Here is a 6549-nt window from a genome sequence, read left to right as displayed (position 1 = left end):
CCTTAACTCGAATTGCCACGAAACACAAATAGTGTAATGTGAACGCAGTATGGCGCGCGGTTTGCTTCAAAGCCCGTTCTTATGTGAGATTGGAAATGTGCCACTCTCCTCCGCCTGGAATCACCTCGCCTCGCTCGCCTCTGTCAACAGCTGCTTTGAGAGGATTCCCATGGGGCTGCTGGGGGGATGGGGAAGGGTCGCTTTAAGCTTTGTGCCGGCTTCTCCTTGTGTCGCCTGTTTATTCCGGAGACTAAGCACTACAAAGCCAGCTAACTGTAAAACAATTAGATTAGCATAAATATGTTCAATTATACATGCAGATTTAAGGCCCGGCGCTTTGCAAGAGGGAGAAAATCCACTGAATTATTCAGAATGTACAAATATTGGTTAAATCAGATCGAAACAACAGGAAGCAAATACGATTTCATTACTCTACAGTGGCCAGGGAGTGCACCATATGCCTCTGTCCACATTGGTTAAACATTTTATACTGTTTACTCACTGTTTGCCACAAGGATACAGGAAATATGCATATGTGTAGAGAGATGGAAAAAGAAACACCTGGAGAACGTGTAAAAGGTAAGCTAAAGGGAGGATGATCATGGCACTCACAGCTTTATACAGTTCTGATATGAAAAGGGAGATGTTCTAAATTAGACTATTTTTGTGTATATGAGACTATTCAGAAATGCCATCAGTCAGCATGTTTGTGGCATGGTTGGAAATTCTCCCTCCTAGCCTCAACCAAACAAGACACACCTGAACTGATAGTCTTGGCTCAGACAATGTTCCATCTTTAAGGATCTCGGGATCTTGTTAACGAGTGATTGTAAAAAGGAGCGTGTGAAGGACAGGCATCGGCAGTGATACAGGCATTGTATCGGACAGCTGTGTTGAGGAAAAGGGCTAAGCCATAAAGCAAAGCTTTTAAGTTACCAGTCGTTCTACATTCCAACCCTAACCTAAGGCCATGAGGTTTGGGTAGTGACCGAAAGAATGAGATTGAGGATACAAATGGCCAAAATTTTCTAAACACATCCAAGTGGGAGGAGAACCTGGGGTAGAAACAGAAGTCTCTAGAGGGATTATATATCTGATCTGACCGGGGAATGCCTCAGGATCCCCCAGGAGGAGCTGGAAGGTGTTGCTGGGTAGAGTGGCGCCCTGCTTGAGTTGCTTGACCCTGGAGAAGCGGATGATAATGGATGGAATAGATGGATGGAGTACATATGATACATTATTTGTGTCAGTCATCACTATTTGTTAACATTACTGAAGAAAAACTCAAGAATTTGTTGAATATAAATAGTAATAATAGAGTTAAATGGTTTTTAAGCACACTTATGGCCGTTTATCTTGGATGGACATTGAGATTGCTACCACTGGAAAGAGTTCCTCTGATTCCAGAAGTGTGAACAGACACCATGAAGAAAGGATACAATTCTTTAAGTGTGGTTCAAACGACAAAGAGCCTTTTTCTACTGAAGCTGGAGTTCAGCTGTGAGAGTGTGAGCGATTGAGCATGTTTCAGACCTGGTGGATCAATAGCGAACACATCTGCTCTAAAAGAAGATGCTGTAGACACACACTTAAAGAAAAGACACACACAAACACAGACACACACACATGCACTACTCCATGCTGCCGAGGAGAGCAATAATCTGCAAGGTCAAGGGAGCCGCAGTTGATGTAGTTGGTGATACATACATGTCGTCTGTCTAATGTTCGCTCCAGGGAAATCATTAAATCCATACAACCAGGATCTATGTACATCACTGGATTCTATGAGTTTGTGTGAGTGTATATGTGTGTGTGTGTGTGTGTGTGTGTGTGTGTAGAGGTACCAGGGGACCCAGACTAGTCATTTCATGCATGAAATGCTCATCCCCCATTGGTCTTAAAGGAAGAGAAAATCAACCTTGGAAGGATGCACGGATGAAGGAATGCAAAGATGGAGGGATAGAACACAGAGGGCTGGAGGAGGAGAGAGGGATAGACAAGAGGAGAGTAATGTATTATACATGGGCTTAATTTTAGAATCGGGGGGGTAAAGAAAGAGCAGGTTGTAAATCTCTCCAGCTTTAAAAATACACCAGACTGCAGCAAATAAACACAGACTGCACAAACTCTTTTCTTTTTCCACGGCTTTTCTCATGCTCACTCTCCTTTTTTCTCTCTCCTTCTCTCCCTTGCCACATTTCTGCACTCACTCATTCATGTTAAAACACACACCCACCCACACCCACTTTCTCTCTAGTACTGCTCCATTACCAGCAGTTTCCAGTGATTGAGGATTCCTATGGTAATGGTGATGTGGGGCTGCCCTGGCTGCCAGCTGGCTCGCCCCATGACTGATAACGTGTTTGTGTGTTTGCGTGTGTGTGTGTGTGTGTGTGTGTCAATGCCTGTGATTGTTGGTTGGTTAGGTTTTTGTATGTATTAGCAACTGCTGAAGAGCTCATGTAATTAAGTCGGATGCAAAGAATGAGTAGATGTGTGTGAGTACCAGTTAATATCAGTGTGTGTGTATTTTGTGAGTAAGTCGGTGAATGAAAGAAAGAGAAGGCAAACCTATTAGCACCAAGTCACAACAGAGGGTGGCACAGTGTGATTCATTTGCACTGGATATAAGAACTGGATACTGGACATGAACTAATGGCAACAGCAGCACATGTATATGCAGCGGCTGGTAGCTCCTTCAAACTAGCTACATATTTATTTTAATGTTGTTTTTTTTCTGCAATATTGCTAAAAAACATAATTTAATGATGATTGAATCTGATTTGAACGTGTTACAAGCCAAAATTGTTCAAATCAACTGGATCAGTAAATTTTGATTTTGACTATGGCAACGGCTGCACATTCTCATCAGCATCTATCTATCTATCTATGCATCCATCTATCCATCTACCTATCTTCCTTCTCCATGGCTCCACCATGGCTCCACCAGACATAAAAAAAAACATTTTTGTAGGAGTCTAGAAAGTTAATATCACCCACTGATCTATTTGTAAGGGATTTAAGCGATTTGCTTGTCAAGGCCAGGGTTGGACTAGTTACTCAATATATTTATTACTCATTTAAAAAGTAAAATGATTACTTTACTGATTACTCCCTACCAACAGTAATTAGTTACACTACTAGTTAAATTACTTTTCTGCTACTCCCCACAAAATTGTGTCCTTTTCCCCCAAAATTCAGACTTACTATGATTAAAATCCAGTTTCCATCTTCCAAACTAGTTTCCTTCACGATTACAAAAATAACTCCAAGGGTGTGATTGGATTGTTGGATTTCAAATCAGTAGCGACAACAAAAGTAAGGTTGGAACTAATTCTTTTTTGAGGAGTAACTGTAATATTATTATTGAAATTTATTAGTAATAAGTTACATTACTAGTTAATGGGAAAAGTAATATTATTACTGTAATATTATTATTAGTAATGAGTTACTGCCCAACACTGATCAAGGCATAGTAGCACACAGCACATCTGAGTGCATTTTTTTGTGTAATATCCCACAGATGGCATCTTGACACGTTAAGTCTCCAGAAAAGCACAGTTTTGATCATATTTGCTGTGTAAATGTTGCATTCACCCTTTCACACACATTCATACGCTGGCTGTGGCTGCCATGCAAGGTGCCAACTGCACAGCATCAGGAGCAATTTGGAGTTCAATACTTTTCTCAAGACACTTCAACATGCAGCATGAGGAGCTGGGGGTCGAACCACCAACCTTCTGATTAGTGGACAATCCGCTAAGGCTGTTGTGACCAGACCCTTGGGGATGCAAGCACTGCACTACCTGACTGAGCACAGTTCAACAAAGCTCTCTTAACAAGTCTTTTTCATTACTTTCAATGCATTGCCCATATTTAACCTGTTTCCCTTTTCAATTTACTTGACATGTTTTTGCCTTCCTTTTACCTTGTCACCCATTCCTTAAACTTATATTCTTTCCCATCTTGCAGTCCTCTTTGCCCATTGCTCCATTTCTTCCACCTCTTTCTCCTTCATGTCAGCATTTCTTCACTCTTCTTTGTCTTTCAGCATTTCTTTACCTTTTTCCTTTTCTTCAAATCTTTTCCCCATCTTCAGCTGTTTTTGTTTTTCTGTTTTTTATTATTTCACAACTTTTTCTCTGTTTCAGTGATTCTTTCACACACACCAAAACTCACTGCACAGGAGTACAAATACACGCACCAACAGCCTCTATGCCACTTCATTCTCTTTCTGTCACACAAAACTGGTTTTATTTCCTTCTGCCCCTTTTGCGCTTCCATAAATACTCTTTCCCTCTATCCCTCTCTCACCCCCTCTCTCTCTCTTTACAATGTGCCACCTGCCAGCCTGTCGCTGCCAGTCCACACCACATCACTTACATACTGTGGAGCTCTACGGGGAGTAGGGGAGGCAAGGCATGACCCATAATGTCAAGTTTGTATTCTTTACTTTCCCAATACACCTCTACTACATCAGATCAGTGAAGGAAACAAAGTCAAAGTCAAAGGCTATAACTGTAGACACTGTGTCCTGTCTTCCCTTGCCTGAGCCTGGTATCCCTAGGAGTTACATTCATATTGGACAAATCTGCAGTGAACAATTTTTTATTGCAAATGCACACAGTAATGTGCCCTTCAGGTAAGTGAAGCGCAATGTAAGAATGTGGAGGTTTGGGTGTTAGATAGAGGTGCAACTTTTCTAGAATTCATGCAATCTGTTACGGCCATGTTAATAAAAACTATTGAATTAATGATGAATGTTGTTTTAACACTGCAATACATCTTAAGAAAGAAGACTAGGTTGGTGGTAGTTGTATAAAGAGAAACTGAACAATTGACAATCTAAATGGACTGTACTTACATAGCACCTTCATTGGCTTCTGACCAATCAAAGCGCATTACACTACACTTCAACCAGTCACACACATTCATACACCAATTCATTCATACACTTCGACATGCAGCCAGAGGAGCTGGGGACCTTCTGATTAGCGGACCACTCGCTCTACCTCCTGAGCCACAGCTGCCTCATTACACATTACCATGACCTTAACCAAATAGCTTTAGCCTAAACCTAACCACATCTCAAAAGTAGAGCTGGCAAATCAGATAAAATGTCAAATGAATCATTTTGTGACAGTGATTTGTAACAGTTTTGGAAAGCAGTGACAAAGTCATAGGGGCATCAGACTGGAAAACAAATGTCCTGTTCTGTCATTTAGTTTTGAAGACTTGTTGAGGACTTCTTCTCATTCTATTCTTTTCTAACTATTCCTTATCCTATACACATTCTTATAAACCACACTTTTGTCTATTCCATCTTTTCCCTTTCACAATGAAAGGATGGAGTAAAACACAAATACTGTTTTCCCTTTCTACATCTTTTTCTTCATCGTCCTTGTCTTTCTCCCTACCCTCACCTCCCATCGTTTGTCATGCAGGTGAAGATTAAAGTGGTTTCTGTCTAGGGTCGTAGGGTTCGCTGCCCTACGATCACTCTCCCCCTTGAGTTTTGGCACAGGCCTGGCAGGCTGTGCCCGGCCCCATATGCCAGTCTACAGCCAGACCTGGACCGGTCTGGACCGGTCTAGGCCTGGATGGAGAGGATTGGCCTGAACTGGACAACACTGGTCCAGGTGGATGTGGGCCATTTCTCTCCTCTGTCCAATGGAAAAGGAGCCACTGGGGGATCCTTTATGCAATAATGATTCACTGGATGACATGATATATGTGTAATTACTGGGAATGGCTCACAAAAAGAAGACACATCATATCACACATGGCAGCCGCTGGTAATTAGCTGTAATTAGGTGTTGGCTGGCATGCAGAGAAATGTATGGCATTGATTGTTGTTATTATGCTGCTCCAAATGAAAAGGAAACAAATCTATACTTCATTAATGATACTTTGTTACTATTTGCCCTCAGTGTTATGTTTTGTTTCATTACATCATGCTCTCTATAAGACGGCCATTGTCTATGAAAGAGAGGCTTTCATTAAAGTGAAGACATTGCTGGTACATGGTGTTTCACTAGAAAATACATTCATATACAAATTTGCTTTGACAAATACTTTTTGCAAGAAACATAATCACTGCCTGGATTATGACATTACTCTATTTCACAATAGTTGAAGCAAGGGGGAACAGCACTAGGCTGTGGGGTGATTTTTGACATAGTTGCCTATAAATGACTGTGTAGGAGGAACTACAGTAGCCGTGAAACTGCAGGACCAGTGTTTGTTTTTTTTTCCGTTCTGGACTACTGCAGAAACATGGTGGACTCAGTGACCCAAGTCATCTGTGGATAAAAACGTCTCACTCTAAGGTAACAAAAGCATAATTCCTACATTCAGGTGATTATACACTAATCAAAACATACCTACAAATATTATATTCCATTTCTGACAATAGATCTTCTAAATGTTACACATTGGGCTTTTAAGAAAACTATTAATTATTTGGATTTGACTACCGTGTTTGTTTAATACTTTTGCTCCACACTTTTCCCCTGGTCATGTCTTCATGTGCAATTCCCCCACAATGGC

Source organism: Morone saxatilis, unplaced genomic scaffold, assembly GCF_004916995.1.
Source record: "Morone saxatilis isolate NCDOM2014 unplaced genomic scaffold, NCSU_SB_2.0 Contig1, whole genome shotgun sequence".
NCBI lineage: Eukaryota > Metazoa > Chordata > Actinopteri > Moronidae > Morone > Morone saxatilis.
The sequence above is the reverse complement of the archived record's forward strand: the minus strand, read 5'-3'. Positions refer to the sequence as shown.